This window comes from Uloborus diversus, chromosome 9 (assembly GCF_026930045.1).
Source record: "Uloborus diversus isolate 005 chromosome 9, Udiv.v.3.1, whole genome shotgun sequence".
NCBI lineage: Eukaryota > Metazoa > Arthropoda > Arachnida > Araneae > Uloboridae > Uloborus > Uloborus diversus.
The window spans coordinates 69,032,488-69,048,109 of record NC_072739.1 but is presented as its reverse complement, the minus strand read 5'-3'; the positions used below and the strand labels follow the sequence as shown (position 1 = coordinate 69,048,109).

The 15,622-nt window shown below is 33.6% G+C and overlaps 1 long non-coding RNA gene across 2 annotated transcripts in view; it reads left to right on the top strand.

The window, feature by feature from the left end:
• The first annotated feature begins 562 nt into the window (after nt 1-562).
• LOC129229347 (uncharacterized) overlaps nt 563-15,622 on the top strand; it is a 39,489-nt gene continuing 24,429 nt past the window's right edge. For both annotated transcript variants that reach the window (XR_008581088.1, XR_008581089.1), the window contains exon 1: nt 563-702. This is a non-coding gene — a long non-coding RNA (uncharacterized LOC129229347). The remainder of the gene's footprint in view (nt 703-15,622) is intronic.

The window sequence follows — 15,622 nt, the reverse complement described above, 5'->3', positions numbered from 1 at the left end:
TATAAAGGTGTAAAACTTCTGCATTATATCAAAAAAAAAAAAAAAAAAAAAAAAAAAAATGTACCCAAATTTGGACACTTGAGAACGCGCTATGGTAGAGGTCGAATGCAGTCAACTCCTCGAGGGGAACTCTATGTCTTTTTCCTTTTAATTTCGGTAATTTCGGGAAAACTAGCGAAGAGCTGGTATAAAGCAGCGACAACAGATAAAAATTTTAAATCACTGCGTTTTTATTTCCTTGTCAGCCAACAATGAATTCAGTTATCAATCGCGCGAATAAAGGCTTAGCCGTTATCAAAATCTGCTTTAAAAAAACTCTATAATTCGAATTCTATGAAACATGGAAGTTCAAAACATCGAATCGGTTACGCTATTTGCACACGCTTCCCGCTTTCCGGTCTCGTGGCGACGATCTCCCTCTGACTTGTGACGTCACAAGTTTGCCAGCCGAGAGCCGATGTCCGAAAGCAGTTTTCGAACCTCGCTCCCCCCTATGTCAACCTCTGTATGCGTACTGGAGAGTAGGGGCTTAGTTTCTATTTCTGTCATCTGAACTGAACATGGCGCCTATATTTCCACTTCCACGTGTGGGCTGCTCTTACTTTTTTCCGATTAAAATGTGTACATTATTATGTTGACGTGTAGTTTTTCTGTGGTGAGCTGAATGTTTAAGCTGCAAAAAGAAAGCCTTCATGTTTTAAAGTAAGCGTTAAGTTGAAAATGCTTAATAATTGTGTGAAAACAATGTTCTGTATTTTATTGATGTTATTGTGATTTATCACGCAAAGTAAACATTTCTTTTCCTCCAGCATTTAGGGAGGTGTCATTTATTATGGCTAGGTGGAAGGGGGTGTCGGGAGATAAGCATTTTAGGTCAGTGTGCTTAAATGAGACGCAGTTCTACATAAGTGTGCACAATTTAGGGAATATTCAACCACATTTTTAATTTTTGGTGGGAAAGTGAAAAAGGACTGAAAATAATTATTCTTTTACTTTTAAACTAATTTGTTTTAAGTAAATTGAAATTTTGGCTACTATATAGAAAGATAAAACATAATTATCGCATTTAGGTTAGTTTTGTTAATTGTGACATTTTAGAATAGTTAAAACCACCTATAAGATATTCAGTTATACCTAAATGTGACAATGTTGTTTAGGCAGCTGAGTTACTTTTTTGTAAGGTTAGATTATTAGATTTTTAAGCATTACTATCGCCAAGACAACATTATTACTATATTAACCTTTATTTTAGGGGAGAGTGGTGTACCTTGAACCTGTTTTTAGTTGAAGATTTTTAATTAAAAAAAAAATAATGTTATTTTTACGAATTAATTAAACCAATTTTTACCATTAATGCCTATAACCAAACAATAATTCATTTATATATAGGGTCCCTGTGCCAGTAGTGGACACCATTAAGGATTTCTGAACTTTGATAAATTATAAATACACAAGTTTTAATAATCACAACTGTAAAAAAATACCAGACTACCTCTGAAGTGTCAGTTTGCATGAGATATATCTCATTATACATTATCCTTATACTGAGCAGCAAAAAAAAAAAAAAAATATAATTGAAATTGTCAGAAAAATTTCAGTAGTGGACACTGAAAAATCAGTATGGACACCCAGTAGTGGACACTTATGGTATTCTAGAGTTTATTTTAAAACTAAGATAAAATTACAAGAAAATTAAATGAAAATGTGTGAGGAACAGTTACCATTGCGGCTTAGAAGTTGATTTCCTAAAAAATAATCTTCAAAAACAGCGACAAAATGCCCTTGAAAATCATACAAAGTATCTTTAAAATATAAAAAAAAAATCAAAATGGGAAAAAATCTTAATACAAATGTCAGCTAAGTCCAGGCTTTAGTTATCTTCATCATCACTACTCAATGTGGCACAATTATGACAAAAAAATGACACTTCATCCATATCATCTTCATCTAATCCAAAAGCTTCAATGTGAGTTTTGGGTATGCATTTAAAATGGTATTTATCATCACACTTATCACATTCAATCCAGGTACGCCGTAGCTTCCGTTTCTTCTCATCAACAAAACTACTGTTGCATTTTTTACAAATCCAGTCTTGATGTGTAACTTTTGCTTCATACTTTTTCTTAGTTGTAGTTTTCTTTCTTTCTTCACAAGAGGTGAAGTACTGCTTCCACTTTTCCGAGGACACCACTGCAGGAAAGATTTTTCTTTTTCGAGAGAATGTAGTTTTCTTTTGAGGGGTTTTTGGCCAAAAGAGACAGCTCTTAAATGGACTGCTTATGGTTCCCATCTTTTTTGGAGGATATGGTGATGTGGAAGATGTAAATGGCTGTGGACTCATTTGATGCTTGATTGTGACAGGCAAAATATCTTCTGCCTCTTCATTCAAATCTTCTTGTAAATTTTGATTTTCAGAGATTACTGATGGTTGGCTTAGGGAATTTTCCTCTATCTTTTTCCTCTCAAACTTCTTAAATTCTCTCCAAACATAGAAAAGATCTTTTGATGACTCTGGACCTGTCCATTCTTCTTCATCTTTTATGTTTTTAAATAGTGATAATTTATTATCTCCAATTTTGGACTCTAAAATATCTAAAAATGGCCTGTCAGTAATATGCATCAATGGTTTTGTTTTTAAACGATTGTCATTTAACCGACTTTTCAGGCATTTATCAAAGTCTACATTAGTAACACAAAATGGATAAATTCCAGTTGCACGAAATCCATTTTTTATCTCTGCAGTTGCTCGTTTCTTCAGAACTTCATTCAAAATTGGTGAAAAGGTTTTTCGGGTTACTTGTTCTGGATAGTTATCAAACCTCCATTGCTGAACAGTCTCTTTCCACCCATCTTTTAATGGTTTGAAAACACTGACGTCAGCGGGTTGCAACATGTGTGTACTGTTAGGATGCAGTGCCACTAAAACTATTCCATACTGGCTGCATAAATTACTGGTTTCAATTGTTAAATGTAGCGATATCCATCTATAAAGAGCACCACCGGTTTCTCTAATCCTTTCTTGTCTAAAAAAGGTATGAAGTGATTTGAGATAAATTCGAAAAAAACTTCACTATTTATCCATCCATTTTCAGAGAGACCAACAGCCCACCCTTCTGGAACAGAATCTGCAACATCTCGAGGCAACCGTTTATATGGAAAAATCACCATAGGTGAGACAGTTTCCCCACTAGCAGAAAAACAACCCATTACAGTTATTTGTTCCTTGTTATTATTTGGAACTTCACAATAAAAGTCACTCCTAGAACGTGGACCTAGAACTTTTTTACTTTTGGGACAAAGCATAAAACCCCGATTCATCTGCATTGAATAAACGTTCTGCATGATTCAACACATCTCTTATTCCATCTTCCATAAACATCTCATCTACTTCTTAAAACCATTTACAAATACCTTCTTTAGTGACTGACGCACGTGCAGATGTTAGGCATTCTGCATGTTTTACAGATATTTTTGGATGCCTTCTTAACAGTGCCTTAAACCATGTTTGACCAGGCATATTATCCTTAAAAGGATTTGTTCTTCCATCTTTATCTAAAATATGCTTCACAGCTGTGCACAACATATTTTTCGTAACTGGAAATCCTTTCCTAGCTAACCCTAAAATCCATGTTTCTAACAGTGTTTCTTCCAGGGCAAGAAAAATCTTTAAAATTTTACATGCCCTGCCGTTTATGTTTGTCTAAAAACTACATGTCCGAATATAAATTTTACATGCTCGGTTGTTTCATAGTATAATAACAAAAATATTTGAATTTGTCGTATAGCATTAATCAGACAAAAAATTCAACAGCTTTATATCTGAACCAAGAATTATTTCAATATAAAACAGAAATACTAGAATAAATAGAACATAATAAATCGTCATCAAATACACCAATACTCAATTTAAAAACTTATATCATTACATGCCCAGCCGGGAATGTAAGGGTAAAATATTCACGCCCAATCGGAATTTTTACATGCCCCGGGCATGTCGGGCAATATAATTTTCGAGCCCTGGTTTCTTCTGTTGTTGTTAAAACTGTGCAAGGCCCCATTCTGCGATTTTCTGAAACTGTTCCCATCAACTTACGAATAAGAGTAGCTCTAGGAACATTAAAAGCATGTGCAGCTGCTGCTCATTCCATTCCGAACTGCATCTATTGCTTTCACCATTGCATCTTCTGAATACTGAAATAGGACTCTCTTTTTTACTTTACTCATTGCGGACTTCTGTAAAAGAGTAAAAGTGTATCATTAGTGAAAGAGTTGTTGATTTGTTATATAAATAATAATAATCCACCTTTAAACACTTTGTCAAAAATTGCTTTGTTGAAAACTGAAAAACAAAATTCCTGTATTTTTTCTGTAGTATAGTTGCGTTGCCCTCCTGCTATATTAAGGTACAATGTAAGAAATGTCACATTAGGATGTTAGATAAATATGTGCCAACATCATAAAGACTAAATTAGGCCTATTAAATTGGCCTTCTATATTACCCACACATTATACACTTTTCTGAAAGCTCACATAAAAGAATTTAAAAAACTTAATTACACTTTTGGTTTCCAATAATAATAATAACTTGCAAGAAATTTTAGTGTTTTTTCTAATTTCACTTATCAGGGCTCTGAAGTTTTATGGCTCTGTACCTATATTTTAATTTAATTTTCTACTTCTTTTTTTCAAGATTCCTCAATTAATTCCTTTTTTTTTTAAATTTACATATTTGAAATTTCAGTTATGAAATAAAAATGTAGGTGTCCACTATAAGAATAGTTCCTTTCAGTAATGGGCACCTGGGTGTCCACCTCTAGAAATATGAATTCTAGTGGTGGTCACCTTGGTGTCCATTATTGAAATTTTTAAGAATATTCTATTTTGAAAGTGGACACCCCCCACCAAAATTTATTTACTTTAAATTCAAATGAAATAGACAAATATAAAACAATTTTAATCATAATTAAATTCAAATGTAACAACAAAAAGAGTCTTTTACCGGAAAATCTGATGGATGTTACTAGATAAAAATTTCTCCTTTCTTGTCTTCATCAACTAAAAAATGTGCTTTTTGCAAACCATGAGTCATTCAGTTCACAGTTCTGTTGCCAGATTGATAAGAACTGTTAACCAATGATAGCCCACCATACAAGTAAGAAATCTGGAATGCATTTCAAGAAAATATAACAAGAAATACTATTGAATAGTGCAGATATAAACAATTATTGACAAAAGGTGTCCACTACTGAATAGGTGTCCACTACTGGCACAGGGACCCTATATATATTTTCTACATACCTTTGACTTTTTTATGTCATATTTTTTTCAAAGAATTTTATTGCATGGTTTAGAACTTATTCAAAAAAAAAAAAAAAAAAAAACCTTCAATAAGTTAAAGGTACAATATTCATGCTTGCCAACTCTACTGTTTTTAACGGGAGACTCCTGTTTTTGCTTCCATCTCCCGATTTCCCGTTTTTTAAGATTTTCTCCCGTTTTTGCAGTTTTTTCAGTCAATCATGAAAAAGTTTCAATTTCTTCTCAGTAGATGGCGTCCTTTTCTAGTCTACCAATGTAAGGGAATAAATTTTTCCAATTAATAACTCATTTAGTAACAATTAATTGTTTAGAAGCTTTCCACATAACATGTTCAACGAAGCATGTGCTTTGCGGAAAATTGCAGCAGATTTTAATCCTTTTGCATCTTGAAATTATTTCAATTATTTTGAATGTTTGAAGTTATTTTAACATGTGCTACCCTATACCTACTTATTTTATATTGCATTTTCACTACATATTGATTTCCTTTTTCGGATTTTAGCAATTAAATTTTTGTAGCTACTTTTCTGGTAGAAACTGAAGAATGTATGAAACTTTAAGCAAATTCACTCATTATTTAGTTTTTCCTTTGCAGTATATTTTTCTTGCTAAAGCTTGACTACGAAGAGAAGGCGGATGACCTTGAAGCAAAACATCATATTTGTATCATTTGTAATAGGTTGAATCTGCCAGAAAGCACCGAATAGAAAGAGGCATGGTCTTGCTAATCCTATCTATTCCAAAATAAAGACAAACAACCTATTACAATTGATACAAATGATGTTTTGGCTTCAAGGTCATCTGCCTTCTTTTCATGGTCAAGCTATACTACCAGTTTGCGTACATCGCAAAACATCCCCATTTCACTTTAAATTTATTATTCGTGTTATTTAAAAGCATAATTTAAATCTGTAGCGAAGATATGTCGATGATTAATCACCTATATACTGTATTTTCCTGCGTATAATCCGTATTTTATCTGCTAGAAAAGGCAAAGTTTATGAGGTGCGGATTATATGCAGCTGCGGATTATCTGTGATTTTTTTTTTCGCTTAACACCAACGCACTGAACCTCAATATTTTTACAGTAGGATTCACCGATCGAGATTGTACGCTGACTGAATGTTGTTTATTTTACGAAGCATGCATGTTCTTCATCGCTGCCTGCCTGTATGTTGGTTATTTTATGTTGCTTGAATGTTCCTCTTTGAGATTCAGGTCATGTTAAATAAGCAACATTACAGTGAAATAGGTAGCCATTTGCACAAGATTAGACCGTTTGCTCCTTTGACTTGATTCTTTGTTTTTCCAGCAATTAGCGAACTATAATCAAGATTTCAAAAAGAAATCATATTTTAGATTATCTCTCAGATTAATTTTGATTATGCCTTCAAAGTAATTACTTTTTAACGTTTTTGGTTTAGTTGCTCAAATTGGTATGTTAAACTCAAACTTTATTTTTTTACATTGTATTATCCGCGGATTATACGAAGCTTTTTTTCTTCAGGCCGATTTTAGGACCTGCGGATTATAGGCTGCCCGCGGATAATACGCAGGAAAATAAGGTACCTCTAGTAAAATCTCCTGGTTTTTTCCTTTGAAGGTTGGCAAGTATGAATATTGGTACTGTACCTTGAACCTAGTTATATAATTCCTTGTATTTGGTAAGTAAAATTCAAATTCATTAGGATTTTAACATACATATTAAATAGGGTTAAGTTTACATGTATCTATAGAAAAAAAAATAAAGCACAAAAGTTTGAAAGCAAAATATTGCCCCCCCCCCCCCAAAGAAAACATTCTATCTAGGTAACGAAGCAGCTAACCAACAGTGTATTTTGATAAATCAACACCGAAAACCAATTTTTGAAGCTGTCGTTCTGATCCACCAGATAATGTAGGATGAGGTAATTTTAAAATATCACATTTCTCCAATTCATAAGCGTTTGGGCCCACTCTAGCGAACTTTTGGTAAGTTTCATCTTTTTACTTTCTTCTATATCTAATATATAGAAGAAAGTATTGGATTCGTACAAATTTTCGAATTTCGAATTTTGACGGATTCGAACGTTTTGAGGTGTGCCGAGTCCATTTCAACTATTTTTGGAAAAATCTGTCTGTCTGTGCGTGTGTGTATGTGTGTCACGTCTGTGTGTGACCAGTTTTTTGTGGCCACTCTACAGCAAAAACTACCGCATGAAATTGAACGAAATTCGGTACACATATGTGCCCCTATGTGAACTTGTGCCCATTGGTTTTTGGCGTGAATTCCTCCAAGGGGGGTGGAGCAATGGGATGTTTTTTGAGATACGCGTGCTTGCTATTCCTCAGGAAGTAACTGGCGGAATCAGACAAAATTTGGTCCATATGTTGCCCCTAAAAGGAGCAGGTGCTGATTCAATTTTGGTGTCAATAGCTCAAACGGGGGTTGAGTTATAGAACGTTTTTTGTCGTCAATTGTGACTCCTGTATCTCAAGAAATAACGAACGGAATCAAACAAAATTTTTTTTGACAAGTAGCCCTTAGTGGGTATAAGAGCTGATTTTATTTTGGTGTCAACAGCTAAAAAGGGGGGTAGCGCAATCACCCGTTATTTTTTTCCATTGTGAGTGCCCTATCTCAAGAAGTAATGCTACATTCTGGTTGAAATTTGGAATATATGTGAATCCATACGTAAACAGGCTTTGGTTCAATTTTGACTCCAATCGCTCCAAGAGGTGTTGATTTTTTTTTCTTTTTTTGCGCATAAAAATAGCTTTATTAATGCAACAATAAGAAAGATAAATCGTAATAGATTGTCGTCTGCGTATTTCTCGTGATTTTAATTGTATGGAAATGATCGGAAATATTATCTCAATGATTTAAAATTTTTAACTGTTGCCATCTTATGTTTGTTAATAAATAAAATATTTGTAATTAATTCAACTAAGGCTTTTAAAGTAACTTTCAATTTTCGCTCTTTGTTTTGTTTTTACAATAGTTCAGACATTGGGATGGTCGTCAAGTTTTTGCATGTGTAATTTTGTTTTTGTCAGGAATATTACTTCCTCGTCAAGCATGGGGGAGGGATCAGAAAAAGGAAAAATAAAGAAGAAACTTTCGTGATGGCCACAACATACTAGTTTGAGGTTTCACTTGATAAATATCGTCAATTGAGACAGCTTCAGCAGCAAAGAATTACACTTTTTTTTGAAACTAAGTTTTGCAATAACAAAACTTCCACCCGCAATAACTGAATTATCAGGATCCACCAAATTGACAATATCTTCCTCGGGAAGCCCCTCTTCACATAAATCAGCTAGATCTTCATCAATGTCAGACTCTGAGCTGTTTTGAAAAATCTTTTTGACAGCTCTATTTTGGGATGCTTTTAATATTTTCATAGATTTTGGCTTAGGTTGTTTTTTCTTTTTCTACTTCTATCCATTCTTTTACTGGAGTATTGTCAGTATTAAAAGATTTCCCTCTAGATCTTCCCTTACATGTTTCTTTTCTTGGTCACTCTTTAGGATAGGGGCGGATGTCTTAGAGAAATACCAATACTCGCCGCTGTGAAGACATTGATATCATAGGCACTTGACCTACAGTTGAAGTTTAAAATCTACCAACTAAAATGGGAAGTAAGTCTACATTAAGAATTGAAGAGATTCCTTACAGATGAAGTTAAAGGCTCATCAACTGAGGTCAACAGAACAGAAAAGCCTTCAGGTTCATCAACTAATGTAGAAGAAGGCCTACTTGTGCTTGATGTCTCAATTATCTCAGATTACATTGGTTGATCTAACAATTGAAGCCTGAAATTCACTTTTAGGGAAAATATTTTAACTGAGTGGAAACAACCCGGTTTTCTTAAATCCTGAGATAATGTTACTAGGGGTAAAAGCTGGTGGAAAGGCTCCCCCCCCCCCCAACCAACTCGGCAACATCATAAATAGTTGCTGGCTTCCCAACATTTCCTGAGTTAATCATCCAATCATTCATTGCTGAGATGAAATAAGTTTTAAAAGGTCTATCTTAAGGGGCCGCGGTACTGAGATCTATTTTGGAACTCGACCACCATTTCAAGAAACTCATTATACGGCAGAGCAAAAAGGCATGTGCTAAGCAGACTTGATTGACAGACAAGCATCCAATCAGAGTTGAAACTTAGGAGAAGGTACTAAACCACACTAGTGATTTATAGCTGTCATTGAGGTTCCTCGACTGTGCCTAGGGGTTGGCAGGGGTTGGTGTTATTTGTCTCTTACTTCAAAAGTATTCCGCATTCACTCCCCCGTCCCCTTACGGTTCTGTTCATATTAAATTTTCGATTCAGTTTCGCGAAAATAAGTGCTTTTACAGTAACCGTCCCTTGAGTTTTATACTCGAAATTCAAGTTATTAAAGATTTAAAAAGAAAAAAAAAATTATAATGTGTTTCTCATAATTCTTTTCCAAAATATTATTGTATGAGGTTTTTTTCTCTTTTCAAAATAGTGGTTGACCAATAATGTCTCTTTAAACAGAAATGAATGAATTGATTTAAATCAGCAATTTTAATCATGCAAAGGCACTTTTAAATTTTACTAGTTTAAATCCCTTTTTAAAGTCAATACAGCCTTGCTTCCTTATTTTTGACTCGCATCCCCGTAACCGTCTTTGCTCGGGTTTACTTTTTCGATGTGAAATAAAAATCAAATGCTTTGTGTATTTTATCTGTGATGATGTTCTTAAAAACTTAATTTCCAGTTTTGAAAAAGTGAAAGCGAAAGCCAGAAACATTTCTCAGTTAATTTCTTGATCAAAACAGTCCTTTCATATAATTAATTTACTGTATTAGAATACTCATTTTTCTAAAAACCCATGACTCGGGGGGGGGGGGGGTGTTTTCGTCCCCCTCTCCTTTGGTACGCCACTGGCTTAGCGTAAATTATACCAAAGACAGCAAATACCATGCCGACTTACAAAAACGAGGGAAGCAAAACTATTATTTGGATTGCTCAACCTAAAATTCAAATGGTTAGTAACCAGATGCCAGCAGACACTTTTCTATTATTAGAAGCCACATTTTAAAGAACTTGATTTTCTAAACTGAACTTCAAGCAATCTTAAAGTGTTACGCTAAAAGGTGGGTCAGAAAAAAAAAAGTATTGGGCAACGTAGGCCTGTCGATACATTGTATGCATAATTGTAAAAGTGGAGAAATTAATCTTCCTTCAATCATCACTTCCTGTTAATTTAAACAGTGTGCATATAAATAAAAATGCAAGAGTTATTTTGAAACTATTTATTATAGATGAAAATGAAGTTTTAAAACATAAACTTTAAGTGCAAATACAAACAGTGAATCTATGTACGTATACATATACTTTTGCTGGAAATGGGGGGAAATAAAGATGGATTGCCGTCTAAAATATACCAGCTCTCTATATAAAGAGTAATTAATTTTTTTTCTTAATACAATTTTTAATTGTTTAATCTAGGTCGAAAAAAGTTTAAAAAAAAAAAATTCATTATTTCTTTTTTTTCATTCAACTCTTGTTTGATTGTCCTCTTATTCAATTATCCAATTTGTTTTCTCCTATTCCTTCTGTATTTACAGTGCAGTACTATGCTATCTATACTTAGTTTTCTTTGAAACTTTTTTTTTTGGTGAAGAATACCAAATGATATATATGAAATCAAGTATAATTTTTTAAATATAGATTTCAAGTTCAGTTATCTTTATAAATGTTAATTAACAAAAACGGGAAATTAAAAAAAATATATCGTACTGTGATCTGAAAAAAAAAAACCTGATGAATAGAAGATTTTTTGACGAAGAAGTGAAAGGTTATTCCTTTTTTTTTTCAAATTAAAAATAGATACTAAAAATACAATACATATAACAATGTTAAAACTATTCAAACATATAATACATATTATTTACATTCAAGTCAAAATTTTGAGCTTGTATACGATTCCTTTCATTTATTTATTTATACATTTGTTTATCTTTTTTTTTCCTTTGTTCGTTTATTTTGTCTTGCTTATCCTTTTTTCCCCGTTGTTTTTCAATTTTCTTTTTTTCTTTTAATTTCTGTGCATCTAGGATATATTCAGGGTTTCTGCATGGCATGGAGCGAGGATACCTAGGATCGATGAGTTCTGGCAATAAGCAATCAAAATAAAATTTGGTCAGCTTGTTTTTCATTTCTGATGCCCAGAACTCATCGTCTCGGTCGATTTTTTTCAATCTTTATGCCGCGTGATGTCCAGAGGGCAAATAAACAATAATTTCTTCTTGATATATGTAATTGTCCCTGAATCTGAAAGTAAAATATGTGTTTTAAGTTAATACCTTTGATTGTTATTTTTTTTGTCGATATTCCAGAACTTAAATTTTCTTTGTAGTATGCTCTCCTCTGGGGTCAGCTCACTGCAAGAAGAGGGACATTTTACCTCCACCGAACCATCATTGTCGATAAGTCCATCTGGACTTGCAGCTAAAAAGGGCAAATTTTCGTCGATAAATAAACCACAAAGTTCTATTTTCGTACCCATTTTTCGCATTTCGTCCAGGGCATCTTTTTCATGTTTTTACCCGTATTTCATTCCTTTAGATTCGAAGTTACTATACAAAATTCTTTTAATTATGCTGTCGCATTTTGTGTGTGATAGTTTATTGCACACAATTCCAAAATTCGAAGCAGTTAGGCGTTTACGCCTTTCTTCCATCCATTCATGGGACAAACTTTGAAGAGCTGTATTTATTTGGATGCGATTAGCTTCTTCTTTACTAACTGATAAATTGTGGGTGAACTTGTCCAATTTCATTTTGAAAATTGCTGGATCCAAGTCCGGTTTTTCAGCATTGTTCCCATAGGACATTGCATCAGGTGGAGAAAAAAGTCGTTTTCGGGTACAAGTTTTTTTTACGCAAGAGTTCGCGTGCTCTCCTAGCAATTTTTCTCGCCTCGTACCTCTTGCTTATTCCTCCAGGACTGCAACGATACATTGCTTTATGTAACTTGTATATCGATGTTCTTGAATTGTGAGAAACCACAGCTGCACAACATCTTGCTTGATAAGACCTTTTCAAGCAGTAGTTTACTCGCTTGCCCCCTATGAATTTCGAGACAATGCCGTTGAACTCTTCTACTTTATTGCTTGTAACGTCTTTAATCAAGCTTTTGGCATGGTCTGAGAGTGCATTAAAACTATTCAATATTCTGCAAAGTAGACCACTACTTTTTAGTACAGGCACGTAGTTTTTATCCTTCTTATCACGGCAGAAATGAGATTCACAAGATTTGTGATGTCCGAATACATGATAAGGTACATTAATGATATCCTGCCTCAATGAACTTATTTTTTTCGTTCTCTGATTCGTCTGAATCTTTTCGATATTTAATTGCCATTGTAACAACCGTTCTCAATCGTAAGATGTGGCTTCCGATTAATTTGTGCAGATTGATGTGACCGATTTTGCTGTTTTTTGTGAGGTCTTTCAATTTATTACACATGTTTCTTAATAGGTCTCATTTTCTTTGTTGACCAAAATAGAGAGTAGTAGCAAAAAACTAAACACATTTGTAGAAGTTCCTAAGTGAACTATTAGTGCATTTGCTTTGTTATCTAAACAGATAGAGCCACAATGAACATAAGTTCAATTTACATGTTGGTTCAAGGTCTCCCCTACAAAACATCATTAATTAAATTTTTGGATTTTTAATTTTCTCGGGAACAATGTAGTTGCATAAATTTAACAATTGAAGGGATAGGATAAGTTTTTCTTTTAAGTTTATAGAAAACTTTATTGCAGTGTTCTTTCTGTTTCCAACTCTTTACACGGCTTATTATCATAGTCTGTTTCTTTCGGGCCTTTTGTGGGGGAAGGGGGGGGGCAAGGTGTATTTTAGGAAGCGGGGCACTTTTAAGAGTTCGGAGTGATCTAGAATGTATATAAGGAGTGGGACCCCCTTCCCCCCAATAAATAACTTCAAAATTAGGGTAACCCCCCCAGTAATTGGCAGGACATCAGTGATTGGCACTTCTAACAAAAATGTCCTAAAATATGATTTATATCTAATCTTTTAAAAGTAGAAGGCTATATACCAACTGAATGTACATTTACTTAAAAGATTATAACTTCAATTCATGTTACTAAGTGGTAGCAGTGCATAGGAAAGATAAACAAATGTGGCTTGTGTCAAATCAGCAACATTTATTGCAAAAGCCTCTTCTCTGACTTACGGGAAGCATGCACAATTTGTATGTAATCTAAAAGTGAAAGCGATTTTCTAGTTCCATTAATATGTGCCAATCACTGGATCACAAGGTGTTATACACGGGGGTATCAGGTGTCAATTACTGGTGATTTTGGTAATTTTTTATGCATATATTTTTATATCGTTAAGATAACTTCAATTTGTGAAGTTATCTTAATGTTTGGCTTGCCTGCCCTCCCTTAAATAAATCCTTGTATGCATCCATGGGGGTTATGATAAGAGTTTAAAAAAACAAAACTCCTGGTTCATTACATCGTTCCCATAAAAATGTCTAATGTATATGCTATTTATATGAATCAATGAACATGAAATTAGAGGTTAAAGTAACAGATTTTCAGTTTCTAAGTCTCGGAATAATTGGAGTTCTAAATAATTATTTATACAATTATTTTATATTTTGTTATATTCTTAAAATTTGAATTATTTTCTATCAACTAGAACAAAAGGCAGTTGATTTAGTTTAAATTTAAAAAATGATGGCAATGTCGCATTTTCATGGAATTTACCTAAGGTGTTTCAAAGGAGCTAGTTGAAAAGAAACCAGATCCACTTTCTGATGACAAAGGACTGGGAAAACGAAGGAGGATTATAAATATCTTCTAAAATAGTTTGGCTTGTTTTAGTTTCATTTGAATTATTTTGTTTATGTGTCATTCTTCATTTGGCTGTTGCAGCTATCCAATTTTTTCTCTTTTGTCTCTGCTCCCATGCTGACAAATCAGATATACTTTTAATTTTATTTTCTTCTTTTCTCGTGCAATATCGCTCATGTTCCTTTTCTTTGGGTTTTGCATAGACAATAGGGTCATTCCTAATTTTTCCCCAGATACTTTCTCTCTCCCTCTTTCTCGCCAGCTGATCTTCCTCTGTCATTTTTTTTTTCACCTTTCCTATTTTTAAGTAATTCAAGTCAGTAGCAGCTCAGAAACAATAGAGTTTTAACATAACTCGTCAGTAGTATTAAGAAGTACACATAAAAAAAAGATGACATTTGAGATTTATTTTCTTTGAATATATTTAGCAATCAATTTTTCAGGTAAAAATTGACCATTATAATATTTTAAGGAAAAGAAAGGCCAATTATATTAAAATGTAAGTTTTAACTACATAAATTAACTTTCAATGCAATAAGTAAAATCTCTAATAGCTCAATAAAAGAATTTTTAAAATGGTTCCAATTACACTCAGGTTTCCATTTATTTTCTAATATTTGCTTCAAAGAAAATATGCAAACTTAAATATATCTTAAGTAAAAGAAAAAAAGAATAACTAAGGAAACATTTCATCAAGTACTTCATCAACATACTTTTGAAAAGATGAAACACGAAAGGAATGGTTGTCTTGCTAAACTTACAATAAATAGCCGTAACTGATGAAATTTTACCTCAGGGCAATTCCATTGTGACGGGTGTGACATTGAGACACTACTTTCATGGTACAGTTTCATTTTCTCTTTTGCTGTTTTTGGTGCCATTTTAACATTTATTTAGACCTAATAAAATATGCTTATTAGGTGTTTTCTTGCCTCTGTTAAGATATTTCCAATCAAAAAGTTTTACATCTTTTCAGATTTAGTAAGTTTTATTTGTAAAAGAAACCAGTAAAGGCAATTCCATTGTGACGGTTGAGACGCTATTTTTGAGAGTTGTATCTGAGTTATACCCAATTAATAACTTAGTAAACACCAACAAAGTTTTAAATGATGTTAACCTGTGCATTTGCTTAAATAATTACCGTATTTTCGGGATTAAGCGCCGCACCCAGTATAAGCGCCGCATCGAAAATTATCGTCGCCGGAAAAAAAAAATTAATGTACGCGCCGCACCCATTATAAGCGCCGCGCCCGCTATAAGCGCCGCATCCAACTTAACGCAACTTAAAAGCGCAATTTAGACGTTCAGAAACTTGCAATAAAATGAAAATAAAATTTAAAAGAATATAATTAACATAACTATATTATTATTACTATAATTAAAATTTTCGTACCTTGGGAGGAGACATTGGTTGGTTATCCAGAGCGCGGGACGCGGACCCTTCTCCTCATGGCGCTCCAC